Source organism: Antechinus flavipes, chromosome 2 (assembly GCF_016432865.1).
Source record: "Antechinus flavipes isolate AdamAnt ecotype Samford, QLD, Australia chromosome 2, AdamAnt_v2, whole genome shotgun sequence".
NCBI lineage: Eukaryota > Metazoa > Chordata > Mammalia > Dasyuromorphia > Dasyuridae > Antechinus > Antechinus flavipes.
In genome coordinates this window covers 241,995,373-242,011,064 of record NC_067399.1, presented here as the reverse complement: position 1 = coordinate 242,011,064, position 15,692 = coordinate 241,995,373, and positions in this window count along the sequence as shown.

Below are 15,692 nucleotides of genomic sequence, written 5' to 3'. Positions count from 1 at the left end.
GATTTGTTCAGAGCCACACATACATCATGTTTATAGTTAAGCCAAGCTTTCAATTTCTGAAGTTACAAATCATACTAACTCATTGTCTTGATTTGCGAGAAGAAATGGAAGAAGGTAGAACTTTTAAAATATTTTCTGGAAAAATTGTAAAACCCATTAAAGAGATAAATTTTGAGTGTTTAGAAAGCAAGCTGATGATCAGCTTTCAAGACCATCATCACATATATGTTTCTCAGATCTGTTTTTAATCATGTAGGAAATTGTCAAAAGGGAAACTCCATTAATGCAGATCAACAATTGCAGTGAAACTTACGATTTATAGTATCTACTAGCTGTGTAACTCTGGGCAAGCCTCTTAACAGTCTAAACTCAAAGTTATAGAAGAATTGTTGATCCACACTAAGGGCTTCTCCATGGAGACTTCCCTTCGTGGTTTATATCATTGAGGTATTAAATGACTTGCCCATAGCCACAGAGCTAGCATGTAATAGTTACCTCTCACCCCACTGGGGATTTTAGCAAGGCATTTTGGAGTCTCATGAAATTATGAGAACCTGTTGAGTGAACATATCAATGGAATCTATGTCAATCCAGATGTAGATAAGTAGTAGAGAGCCCCAGGGAAATCTTCCTTTGGTATTGGGCTATTTAACATTTTAACCAATGATCTTAATGAAGGCATAAAAGACATCTTTGTCAAATTTGCAGAAAATAGAAATCTAAAAAGATATCTAGTATGTCAAATGCCAATCAGAATAAATTTTTAAAATATTTAATAATATATTTAACTTATACTAATATTTATTATTTAATTTAATTAGTTAATATATTATATTTAAATAATATTTAAAATTATAATATCCTTAATTAGAAAACAAAAGAAAACCAAAAAGATCATTTACATGTATATAGCAGAAAACAAAACAAAAAAAGAATTGTATATGAAATTCTGAATTTCTGCTTAATATCCTCCTCGTTTTTTAAAGCATAGTATAAATTTTATACTTTACTTTGCAAACTATCCCATTTTTCTGTGTTTTTTCCAAATTCCCATGCATTTTTCCCCATGCATCTAAAAAATATTTCATTGTTCATCTTTTTTTTCTTTTTGTGTCACTGTTTTCTAAGGTACCCTTTTCCAATTTAAAACATTTCTAATTGTTAAAAATAATAATATATAACTATTGCAACATTAGTATTTAAAAAAAAAAAAACCTAGGGGCTCAAGTGTCCTGCAAGCTTACTCTGAAACACTATTGTGAGAGACCTGAGTTTCAATTGATAAATGACGGACAAAAGCAGCTACACCCAAAGAAAGAACACTGGGAAACGAATGTGAACTATCTGCATTTTTGTTTTTCTTCCCGGGTTATTTATACCTTCTGAATCCAATTCTCCCTATGCAACAAGAGAACTGTTCGGTTCTGCAAACATATATTGTATCTAGGATATACTACAACATATCCAACATATAAAGGACTACTTGCCATCTAGGGGAGGGGGTGGAGGGAGGGAGGGGAAAAAAAAATCGGAACAGAAACGAGTGTCAATATAAAGTAATTATTAAATAAAAAATTAAAAAAAAAAAAAAGAAACACTATTGTGACAGGCAGTTATATAAAAGCTAACATCATTTAGCTTATGAATGAGAAAGGGGGCAGTTCCTTTGTACTCTGTCCTAGACAGAACTTATTAGAAATATTTTGTTACATTGCTGGGGGTGGGGGGTAGGAATCACATGTTTTAGATAGGGCATTGATAAAAATAAGAATTGGGGGAAAACAACCAAAATCCATCCATCTGAAATAAAGTAATCATTAAACATTTAGTTCTCTTACCTGCCAGGCACCATCCTAAGTTTGGGAATTACAAAAACAAAAAATAAAATAGTCTACTCTCAAAGAGTTTACATTAGATTAAAGGGCTCAGAAATTGTGCTATGTAAGCCTAAGAAGAAGAAATGGAATGTTTAATCTGGTTAAAATATAACTTTTGGTGAGGGCATAATAAAGATTTTGAAGTGTTTAAATGGTCATCGTCATACAGAAGTAGGAATTGGCTTCAGAGAGTAGAACAAGGACCAAAAGGAGCAGATTGAAGAGATGCAAAGAATGTAAAAATCACTCTTTTCAAGATGTTCAGAAATACATTAGACTATTGGGGGAGGTGGTAATTTAGTGAGTTTTCTTTCATTGTGGACCTTCATAGAAAGTCCAATTCATCCCTTGTTGCCTTGTTGAAAATGTTTGTTTGGGTGTAAATTGTATTAGATGACCTCTGAGGTCCTTCCAATCCTCAGATATTGAAACTTATAAACCTTTTATAAATCTCTTTGTCACAGGTAAATTCCATATTGTTAAATCATAGGTAAGTAGATAACATTTCTCCTCAACTTTTGTCCTCTTTTCTGGCATTAACTTCAAAGAGGCTGTAGTAGGTTGCCCCTTATAGACAATGCAGTTGGCTAGGGATGTGAAGGGCAGCAGAAGAAAGTGTGTTATGCTTTGATATAACCTGACAAGTTTCCTTTTATTTTTTTACCCCCTTTTCAAGCAAAGACGTGCGGGTCTGAACATCTAAAAGCCCTTAAAATATAATTTCAAAGGTGTGTCTGGTCCTCCGAAATGATATATAACACTCCATAGGAAAACTTTTATTCATGGCTTGAAAGTTCATCAGATCTGTACATTCATAATGAAATCAAAGGCATAGAAAGACATATGAAAAAAACAAACAAATAATATACCAAATGCATCAAACTGGCAAAGAAAAGTACAAAATCTAAACAAGTAGTTCTGCTACTTATGACATATATTCTTGTAGTTACTTCCTCCATAAAAGGAAGGCCTAACAAAGATCAGCCTTTAGCACCAGTCTTAGAAAGACATAACAAAAGTTTCCTTCATTGATTTTAAAGCAGAGAGATTGGTTGTTGAGTGCTCTGTTCTAAAGACATGCCAAGGGACATTTTTTTTTGTAGTTTTTATAATGATTTTTAAAAAATAATTTTGATGTCTTTTTGTAATTTAATAGTTTTATGCATTTTTATTTTTTATAATTTTTATAATGTTATTTCTCTATCACATTTACAATGCACTTCTTATGTCAAACCTGGAATTTTAAGCAGTAAAATAATTTGTTTGTTTACTTGTTCATTTACTCATTTTCCATTTATCCATTCATCTTTCTCTTTTCTTTTTTCCTTCTCCAAACAATTGTTTTTATTAGCATAAGGAACTATCAATAAAGAAATTTTTTTTCATCAAGATTATTAGTACCTGCCCTGCAACTTAAAAAGTTGTATACTAAGAGGTTAAATGACTTAAATGCTCATATACCCAATAAGTGTAAGAAGCAAGACTTAGATTCTTTCTGACACTAAAACCAAGCATCTATCTACTACTCCATGATATATTAATTAGGTACAGGTATTATTGTCCGTGATTTTTAAGTGAAGAGACTAACACTAAGTGGTGAAATGATTTTCCCAGATTCATGCAACTAATTAACAAATGAATCAGAATTTGAACTCAGATTTTTACACATTTAATTCCCACTTATGATAATTTTGGCTCTTTGGGATGTAGTCCAAATCTCTCTTCTAGTGACCCTATCATCCTCCTGAGTAAACAATCTGCTTCTAATCATTTTTAACCAACTTATGTTGACTCACTTTGCCTAAATTCTGATTTATTGTAGACATTTTGCGGTTATGATGAGAAGCCTTTTTTTGGAGCCACTAAGACCTTTATTCATAATTTAAAAAATATTCTTAAGGAAGGCTTGGTCTTGTAACTTAATTCTCTTGAACTATATCTATTTCAATTTTGATATCAAGACTTAAGGCAAAAGGGGATATAGTACCATGTTAACCATTTACCTTGCTGCCCCCAGGGCTTTCTCATGCAGAAAGTCTACAAAGGACTATACTTTCTCATGCCCATACCCTCTTCCAGAGTAGGCCTGTAGTGCAGCTTCTTGACCAGGTCCTCATACTGCTGCTTCCTCTTGTAAGAAATGATTCCAGGGGCCTCAGAAAATATAACATTGCCATCTGCCATGAGAATGGACCATGAAGAGTTAGTCACTTTCTTTACTAGAAAGACCCCCATTTATAACCACTGATAATTTGTCTGGTCTCATTATTCAAATATTCAAATATCACCTACCCTTTTGTACTCTTCCATCAGAATGATTCTGAATCTTCATCTAACAATGAAAAAAACCTACTTTTAAATGTCACTTCTTCCTTTACTCCATCTTCCTCAACCATAGCCAATTTTTTTCTCAAATCCCTTAACATGTACCTTTGATGCCATTGCTTCTTATGCTGTTAATTGTGATTCTTCACTTATTTAGTTTTGCCCCGTACTTTGTGTCCTCATGGACTATTTCCCAAAGTCTATCTAAGCTCATTTGTTGTTTCTATCAAACTCCTTTTCTTCCATCCCCCTTTCCTCTTATTTTCAGTCTTTCCCAACATCAGGGTCTTTTCCAGTGATCCCTATCTTCTCATTATGTGGCCAAACTATTTAAGCTTCAGCTTCAGTATTTGATCTTCCAGTTGAATAGTCTGAGTTAACTTCCTTAAGTATTGAGTGATTCAATATCCTTAACATCCAAGGGATTCTAAAAAATATTCACCAGTCCAACAATTTGAAAATATTGATTCTATGGCACACAGGTTTCCTATAGTTCAACTCTTACAGCTCTACATTGCTTCTAGAAAAAACATAGCTTTGACAATATGACCTTTGTCAGCAAGGTGATGATGTCCATCCTTTTTCATATGTTGTCCTGATTTGCCAGTTTTCCTGCCAAGGAGCAAGCATCTTCTAATTTCATGACTGCAGTTGACTTTTGCAAGTGATCTTTAAGCCCAAGAAGATAAAATATAATATTGCTTCCATTTTTTCTCCCTCTATTTGCCAAGAAGTAATGAGATCAGTTGGTAAGTTTTTGTTTTGTTTTTGGTGTTAAACTTCTCATGCTTAAATTTTCTGTACCATTTAACACTGGTGACTGCTTCGCCTGAATGCTGTCTTTTCTTTCTAAGTTTTCTTGATACTGTAATTTGTTAATTCTTCTTTCTCACTCTTTACTCTTCTAATCTTTTTTTTTATGGCATTTCATTTTCCCCAATTACATATAATTTTTTTAACATTAATTTAAAAAAGATTGAGTTCTAAATTCTGTCCTTTCCATCTCCCTTCCATGAGACAGTAAGCAATTTGATATAGGTTATACATATGCAATCATGCAAAACATTTCCATATTAGTCAGGTTGCGAGAAAAGAAAATAACTAAAACATACTATACACACAAATAAAGAAAATGAAAATTAGTATGCTTCAATCTACATTCAGACTTAGTCAGTTCTTTTTTAGATTACAGATAGCATTTTCCATCATGAATTCTTTGGAATTATTTTTGATCATTGTATTTCTGAGAATGACTATGTCAATCACAGTTGATCATTATACAATAATGCTGCTATTGTATATGTATTAGAATCCTTACAAGCTGTTAAGTCATTAGAGTTAATAAAGACAATAATTATCTAATTTAGCATGGTTCAGTATGATTGATCTGATCTTACAAGGAGATGTTATGGACTAGAACTTGAAACAAGGTACTAAGTGGAACTGATAGAAACAATGCTTGTGTTCACACCTTTAGAGAGCTCATATAAGCAAGAAACTCTCAGGGCCAGAGAGCACTCTGGGACAGACACAGAGCACTCTGAGAGGAAGCCCACAAGCCCACTATCAGAGGTGGAGTCAGACTCATTCCAACTTTCCCCTTGATGCTGGCTGGAGACATTCGGAGTTGAGCTAGAGGCAAAAGACTAGCAACAAGAGCTCTCGGAACCAAGGAAAGCTGAGGCCTCTAAGAAAGCTACCCAGGCCCAAAGAAGGAGAAAATAAACGTTTGGATTTTATCAATTGGCTGCATTTGGAGTGATTATTACTCTGAATAGAAACTAAGGCTGCCTCCAGAAAACCTCCCCAAGAAACCTGCTCAGAGAGAACCATTATATATTAAAGAAGAGAACAGCACATATATGTAATCTTGGTTCTGTTCACTTCATTTTGCATCAGTTCATATATGTCTTTCTAGGTTTTTCTGAAATCATCCTCCTTATCATTTCTTTTGTTTTCTTTTTGTTTGTTTTTAGCATAATGGTATTTTATTTTTCCAACTATATGTAAAAATAGTTTTCAACATTCATTTTTATAATATTTTGAGTTCCAGTTTTTTTTTTTTTCTCCCTCCCTATTCTCTCTCCTCCTGCTTCCAATCTGGTATAGGATATACATGTATAATCTTGTTAAACATATTTCCACATTAGTCATTTTATAAAAGAAGAATCAGATCAAATGAAGAAACCACAGTAGACTGCTCATTACTTCTTATAGCACAACAGTATTTCATTAAAATCATATACAACAACTTATTTACCCATTCCCTAATTGATGGACATTCCCTCAATTTTCATTTTTTGCCATCAGAAACAGAGTTGCTATAAATAGTTTTAAACAAACAGGTCCTCTATCCCCATCTTCTTTTTATTTTGGGGTGATACAGTGATATTGTTGGATTTTTTTTATCAATTTTACTTCTGTGTGTGGGGTCATTCAAGAATATATCATTGGTTCTCTTCCCACTGTACCTTACCTTCTCTTACTTTTTTTTAACTTTTGGAAAGGCATACTTACTTTTTTTCCAAAAACTTATTTTATTTAAAAAAAACAGAATTAGAAAAAAGAAAAACAGAAAAGGAAACCAAAAGAAAACATTGTCATGTGCCCAGCAGAACATTAGGGAGGATTCAAAATATATTACAACAAATACCAGTTCAATAAAGCATGTGTGTGTATGTGTGTACGTGTGTTTGTATGTGTGTGTTAGTAGAAGAAATTATATTGAAATTATATTCTATCTTCTCCTTACTTCCTTGTAAATTGTTTTCTTGTTCTCTGCTGTGCACCACTTTTTACTTTATTCTCCCCCCTTTTATCTCTACCAGCACTCTCAATCAGGATATACTTAAGAAAGGATATATTTATATATACATATGTAGATTTATATATACACAAACATACACACACACATACCTCCATACATATCTTTCCTATCCCTGCTCACCCTTTACTTTAATTCTGCCTCTGACTTGTCTTCCTATTACTTAATCTTCCCAAACCTGTGAATCCCTCCCTTGTCTTCTTTCCTCTTTGTTTCCCTGTCTGCCCATTCCTCCCCCATTATTTATTTATATATTTTGGAGGGTGCTATAATAACCCATTCAACCATTTTAACCCATTCACAATGTGAGTAGGTTTTCAGAGCTATGAGCCCCTCATCCCTCTAATGCCTCTGTGTCTATTCTTCCTTGCATCTCATTTTTATGACATAATTGCTATTGTTACCTTAACTCTGCCCCAATCTTTCTTTTGAGCTATTGTATTGTTGATGTCAATTTTAATTGCTATAAATTACTCATGTAAAAAGAAAACAATTTATCCATGTTGAGTTCCTTAAAATTGCTTTTTGATATTGACTGTTATATGTTAAATTTTCTATTAAGTTTAGCTTTTGTTCATAGAAAGTCCTGGAAATCTGCAAGTTCATTGTATGTCCATTGTATCTCATTCAATATTATAGATAATTTTACTAGATATTTTTGGCCATAGGCTTAGTTCTTTTGACTGTCAGTAGATATAATTCCAGAACTTGCACTCTTTTATTGTGGCTGCTGAAAGTCCTGTACAATTCTAACTGTAATTCTAGCATATTTAAATTGTTTTTTTTTTCTTGTTTCTTGAAAATGTTCTCTTTGATCTTGAGGTTTTGAAATTTGACACTAATATTCCTATGTATTTTTGTCACTTCCCAGAGTGCCCACAGCCAGCAGAGTCCTTGCCCTATTGCTTCTGCATGCATGGGTGTGCTGGTTCCTTCTCACCCAGGGCTGCATCTCAGCAACATAGTTAAGCCTGGCATTCCTAATTAGCCATCATTCACTCAGTCTTCCCAGACACTCCAATTCTACAAATAGTCTGGGAGGTGATAGTTTTTGTGGTTCCTACTTGAGGCTCCAACCATACCCAGCTAGCCTCAGGGCTTCCCATTTGGTATTTCTGCAGTTAGCTGGAAGGTGTTTTCACTTCATATGGGTCAATCCTCAGTCCCTCTTTCTTTCCTCAGTCTTTCTTTGGATCTTCTTTGGTCTTTCTTCAGATCTTCTTGAGTTGTATCAGGAGGAACCCTGTTCTACACCAAATCTTGATTTTTTTTTTTTTACAAGTCTATGTTTGCCACGAGGCACAAATTTGCTCTAATTGTAGGAATTTGAAATTTGCCAACCTACTCCGCCATCTTCCCAGAATTCTCCCTTTTTCTTACTTGATGATCACATCAGCTACTATAGGCATAATTATTGTCTTTGCATATGATTCTAAGATATATGTATTTCCAGACCTTGTTTCTTTCCTGAGTTTTTAGTTAAGCATCCGTAAATACCTGTTGGACACGTTGTACTGGATTTCCCATAGATATCTTGAAGTCAATGCATTAGAACCATTGTTATCTTTCTTATTATTTTTCCCTAATCACCCTCCCGCCCCCCGCAAAAAAAAAAAAAAAAGAAAAAAGAACAACTTCTCTCCTTTCATGTTGAAAAATGCTCCTTCTTCCTAGTTACCATTGCTCTAAACCTCAGTATCAACCTTGAGTTTGAACTTTCACTCATTCCACATAGCCATTCTATTACCATAATTTCTCATTTCTGTTACACAACTACTACTCACAAATCCTTATCTCTCATCTGGATTATTGAAGAAACTTTCTAATACCTGATTCATGTCTTTCTCCATTCATCTCCATTTATCCTTCATTTATCCCCCATTCACCAAGCAAAGTGATTTTCCTAAAGCATAGCTACTCCCTACTGTACCAGACCTAAAACTTGTAGCAATCGTCAAACCATTTTGGAACTAGCTAAAAAATAGGGTACTTAATCAGTGGAACAGGGTAGGTTCACAGGATAAAATAGTCAATGACTTTAGTAATCTAGTGTTTGACAAACCCAGTGACCCTAGCTTTTGGGATAAGAACTCACTATGTGACAAAAAATGCTGGCAAAATTGGAAATGAGTATGGCAAAAACTCGGCATTGAGCCACACCTAACACTCTATACCAAGATAAAGTTAAGATGGATTCATGATTTAGATATAAAGAGTGATATTATAAGCAAATTAGAAAACAAAACAAAGGACAGTTTACCTCTCAGATCTGTGGAGAAGGAAGCAATTTGTGGCCAAAGAAGAACTGGAATATTTTATTGAATACAAAATGGATAATTTTTATTGTATTAAATTTAAAAAGTTTTTGTACAAACAAAACCAATGCAGGCAAGATTAAAAGGGAAGGAACAAATTTTGGGGAAAAAATTACATTCAATGTTCTGATAAAGGCCTCATTTCTAGTTTATAGAAAATTGACTCAAATTTATAAGAATTCAAGCCATTCTCCAACTGATAAATGGTCAAAGAATATAAACAGATAATTTTCAGATGAAGACATTGAAACCTTTCTAGTCATATGAAAAGGTGCTCTGAATCACTATTGATCAGAGAAATACAAATTAAGACAACTCTGAGGTACAGTGAGACATATCTCTTGGATTGGCCAAGATGACAGGAAAAGATAACAAATGTTGGAGGGGATATGGGAAAACTGTGACACTAATGCATTGTTGATGGAGTTGTGAACTGATTCAACCATTCTGGAGAGCAATTTGGGACTATGCCCAATGGGCTACAAAATTGTGTGCATACCCCAAAGGTGTTTCTACTGTGCTTATATCCCAAAGAGATCTTAAAGGAGCAAAAGGGACCCATATGTGCAAAAATTTTTGTGGCAGCCCTTTTTGTAGTGGCAAGAAACTAAAAACTGAGTGGATGCCCATCAATTGGAGAATGGCTGAATAAATTATGGCATATGAATGTTTTTAAATATTGTTCTGTAAGAAATGATCAGGAGGTTACATGAACTGATGCTGAGTGAAATGAACAGAACCAAGAAATCATTACACATGGCAAAAGCAAGATCATATGATCAGTTCTGATGGATGTGACTCTTCAATAATGAGATGATTCAGACCAGTTTCATTGGACTTGTGATGAAGAGAGTCATCTGTACTCAGAGGAGGATTGTGGGAACTGAATGTGGATCACCACATAGTATTTTCAGTCTTTCTATTGTTTGCTTGCATTTTGTTTTCTTTCTCATTTTTTCCTTTTTTATCTGATTTTTTTTTTTTGCAGCATAATATTTGTGGAAATATATGTAGAACAATTGCATGTGTTTAACATATATTGGATTACTTGCTATCTAGGGGAGGAGGTGGGGGATAGGAGGGAAAAAAATTTGAAACACAAGGTTTTGCAAGGATGAATGTTGAAAATTATCCATCATTTATACATATTTTGTATTTAATTTATATTCGAATATATTTAACATGTATTGGTCATCCTGCCATCTAGGGGAGGGGGTGGGGGGAAGGAGGGGAAAAATTGGAACAAAAGGTTTGGCAATTGCCAATGCTGTAAAATTACCCGTGCATATAACTTGTAAATAAAAAAGCTATTTAAAAAAAAGAAGAAAAAGAAAATTATCCATGCATGGTGTTTTGAAAATAAAAAAGCTTTAATTTAAAAAAATGCATAGCCACTCCTCTATCATTCCTCCTTCATAATAAACTTCGATGCCCCCCTATTACCTCTAAATCATATATTAAATTCTTTGTTTGTCATTAAAAACTCTTTAAAATCTGGACCTTTCCTATTTTTCAAGTATTCTTGTGACCACTATATGAGCCATTGATATTGGCCTTTTTGCTATTCTTTGCACATGACATTCTTTTTCTCATCTATATATACATGCATCTTCCATGCCTGAAGTGCTTTGCCTCCTCAACTCCTCTCCTTAGTTTCCCTGTCTTTTTAAAAAACTCAGCTTAAATCCAACCTTCTAGAGGAAAATTCCCCTAGGTCTTCCTCCCTCACTTATTCATCCACTCCCATTCTGATTCCCCCACAACCACCACTGCTAGTAACTTGCTCATTTACTCTGTGTGTGTGTGTGTGTGTGTGTGTGTGTGTGTATGTGTAGTATATATGTAATTGTATATATTTCTACCCCATTTTAGAATGAATTTTTGACGGGAGACTGTTTTTGACTTTCCCTTTATCTCCAGAGTTTAGAAGAGTGCCTGACTTATTAGGTCTGAAATGCCTGATGACTGACATTCTCCTCCTCATAACTATTATTATTATTTATTATTATTATTATTACTCAAATTGGGAGTAAGAATCAGAGCAACAATTAGAAAAACAGATGGAAGGAAAACAATGAAGGCATGAAGTTTAGTCCTATAAAAATAAAACTAAGTAAACTAATTTATAATCCAGAATAAAGACAGACAAAAGACATACCTTAAGGTGAAGGGAAGAGCTCCTAAATTCCTTCGAGGCAACAACATGAATGAGGGGAAAGAACTGTACACTCTGTCCAAAGACAACAAAAATTGCTATGGCCTGAAGCTAACAAAGAAAAGTGTGGGGTTGATATAACAAAGAGGCAGGAAGAAAATAAAACTGAACATATTAACCAAGGAGGTGACCCATGTTCTATGATCAAAGTTACTGAAAACCAAGTTACCATTCTATGAAGAGAGAAGAAGATTGTCTATTTCCATCTTTTGTCAAATTAATTATTCCAAGTAATTGAAAACTCAGGGTTCTATCAGTTTTGTGCCACCATCTTAAGTATATTTTTTATCTTTTTTATTTGTATCCTCCAATACCTATTTAGAGCCGATAAAATGAGTAATCTTTCCAGAAATCTGATGATCTAATGATGATTAATCAATAAGCATTTATTAAAGTACCACACTAGTCATGGAAGATGAGGGAAAAAAATCCCTTGCCTTTAAGGAATTTATGTTCCATTAAAGGAAACAATGTGTAAACATACATACCTACAATATGTATGTGTATATATCAGTGTCCTTACGTCCTTATACTGGTGAGGATAGCATTCTGCAAGAAGCATTTCTAAAATTTAATTGAATCTAACTGACTAAATGATATCGATTGATTAACATAGTGGTTAACATATGAGCAGGAGCTCTTAAACTATACAGTATTAGAAAAATACCCACAATCCCTCAGGACTTTTTTAAGAGTCCTGAGGGAATCTGGCAGCATTCATGGGACCATGACTTGTCAGTGTCAGTGGGAGTTGGACTGGTCATCTCAGATCATATGTTGTCCTGTCTTGTAACTCTTTAAGTAAAAAGGAGCACTGCAATTGAACAATCTTTTAAGGAACCAACTACAATGCTGTGGGGAGAAAATTGGGGCCTACATGGAGTGGAAAACTTTCCATCTTAAATAAAAAGGTTTAGACTCATTGTTATCACCACACCCACACAATATACTCTTTTCCTAGTAAGAACTATCAATTTCTTACACATCTTCTTTATACTTATCATGAAACCTTGCTTTTAAAATAAATCTGGTTTTTATTTTAGCTGATTTTCTCTGAAGGTCACAGGATTATACATTTAGAGTTAAAGTTCAATCCCCTCACTTTATAGATAAGGAACTAAGGGCCAGAAAAGTTAACTTTGCCAAGATCACACATATCATAAGTATCAAAGAAGAAATTTGAATCCAGTTTCTCTTGACTCAAAATCTATTACTCTCTTCACAATGAAAATTTTTTTAAATGATGTATTTTCTTCAATGTATAAAGATAGGAATATGTGAATTCTTTTTTCTATTGTCATCAACTTAGGGAAAATTTCTACTTCTCACCAGGAGGTCCTTGTCTTCTCTAACAAAGAACAAAAGGCAATAACAACAACAACAAAAACCAGATCCAATGCCTCCATAAATAACACCATATATATATGGTATATATATATATATATATATCTGTGTGTGTGTGTGTGTGTGTGTCTTCTTTCAAAGAAATAGGCTTTTCCTAAAACAAAGATTCGTCAATGCATAATAGATGAATCTAGGAGGAGCAAAGAAAGCCTTAAAAGATCCATGATAAGCCTTTAAAAGAAATGGCAACTCAGCAGAAACTCTCTTGCAACTCAATCAAACGAAACCTTTGTACATATGTTTATTCCTTTGTGACAGATGAAGTTTCATAAAGTTAATTCATTTTTCTGCTTTCCTTGATTTTGTGATACTTTCCCCTCTACAATCTAACTCTGATTGAACCCCTAAATTTCTCCATGATCTAATTTATAATGATCTGAGCCAAGGGGAAGATGGGAACTCAGAATAGTGTCCTATAAAGACTATAGAACTTGGAAGCAGAAGATCTGGCTGGGTTCAAATCTTTTTACTATCTACTTGTTCTATGACATGGAGCAAGTCAAATCAACAAATTCTCTTAATCACTTAATATATGCCAGGTACTGTCACGTATCTCTCCATATCTCAACTTTGTCATATGTAAAATGAGTCACTTGGAATGGATAATCTTAAAGTTTCCTCTGAATTTAATATTTCATGTTTAATTTTCTTGGATATCTTTCAATGCTGTTATTTTGCATTCGAAGTTCTTTTTTAGCTTTTATATTCTATTTCTTCCAAGTAATAGTCCATATTTTAAAGTATCTTCCAGTTCTAATCAGTACATGAATAAAATAATAAATGAAAATTTTATCAGTTGTCTTAACCCATGGGATCATTGAATTTTATCTTCTGGGCCTCCAGCCAAGGAAAATATTTTAAAAAATGTAGGATGCCCATGCTGATGTCTTTTGCCTATCTTGTAACTTTATTCCACATCTTATGGTTGAGTGACAAAAAGCCCTCCTTCCTGCTTTGGCACATGAATCTTAAGTATTCCCAAGTGGAGATTTGTTTTAAACATGATTCCTTATTGGAATTTAATAGTGAGAGAACAGAATATTATTTAGAGAATCAGAACTTCTAAGTCTCAGTTGCCATGCAGTTCAAATCTTACTCAATAAGGAACAAACCATTCTGCAATATACATCTACAACATAATATATAAGGATTACTCTACTGTATCTTTGATTACATATGATGGATTGATGGATTGTGTTTAGTACTTAGTGTCAGAACTAATAAAGGACATTGATAATCTTGAGAACATTTAGAGGAGGGTATAAACAACTATGTAATTACTTGAGATCATGTCATATGAGGATCAATTGAAGGAACTCATATGTTTAATCTGAAGAACAGAAGACATTGATATGACATATCTGCCTTAAAGAAATTGAAGGAATGTGTGATCCTAAACTGAGAAAAGAATTAGAATATATGTGAAGAAGCACAGAGTTAAAAAAAAATCAAAACATATTTAGTATATAAAGATGATGTCAGAGAGAAAAAATTCAACAAAACAAAACAACTGCCTAATTGTTAAAACTATCCAATATAAAATGGATTGCCTTGGGAAGTGAAGAATCTTCCTTGCATGGAAGACCATTTCTCAGAAAGTCTGTAGAGGCAAACCTTGTTCAGTTATAGGTTTGACTAGTTGGGCTTCTTGATCTCTTCCAATTCCAATATTTCAAGATTTAGCCTGTATTTGAACCATTAGGACTCAAAATTTTCATGTTCTATAATTGACATACCATCATCATCATAACTACACCAGAAGTATACTGGTCTTAAAAACATGGCAAAGTGTTCTTGAATTTCTCAAATACAATCCAATCCCTTCCTATTTAATTCTGCACCTATAGTAGTTATTTAAGATATATGTACTGATATAATAACTCAATGGACTTTTAATCCAAATGCATGCCATGATGTGGGAAATGTGGGAAGAAAATCAGAGAATCATGGATGGAGAGATCAAAACAAGATTTGAAAGCATCTAATGTAACCCTCTCATTTTATAGATACGTAAATTGAGGCTCAGAGATCTCAATTAATTTGAAAAAAAAAAGTTCACAATAGATCAAAAATGAGTCTAGATCTTCTGATATCAAATATAATACTCTTTCTTTGAAAGATTACTTATTCTTGTCTTGGTCAATACATAAACCACACCAACAGTGTTAAGTGCAGTCAAAGTTATAGTTTTATGGAAACTTTCAAAGCTACCTTTGAAATTTATTTACTATTATAGATTCTTCTGTATTAATAATACAAAGTTATTTATGGTTAATGTATTCATAAGGAAAAAAAGTACATTAGGAGTCTGAGGACCTGGGTTCAAAACCTATTATAAACATTTCCTGGGTGACCTCAGACATGCCATTTAACTCATCTGCAAAAACCGAGGGGTTGGAATAGATAGTTTCTGAGGGCTCTTTTATCTAAAAATCAAGGATTCTATGATCTTTCATTTCAATGCTTATTTGTCTTAGATTAAAAAAAAAAAAAGCTTGTGTCTGCTAATTTAACTCTGGTTCACAATGGAAACTTAAACTAACCAGAGCAAAAACTACATAGAAGGAGAAACAAAGGTAACAATACTACATAAACCCCTACCTCTTCACAACCCCAATCACAAAGCCAGGATTTAACCTTTTTCCTATAGAAGCTTTGTGCCTTTTTGAAAGAAAGCAAAATTTCATTTATTATATTCATCACCATGACCCTTTAAAGATAAAAAAGGCAAA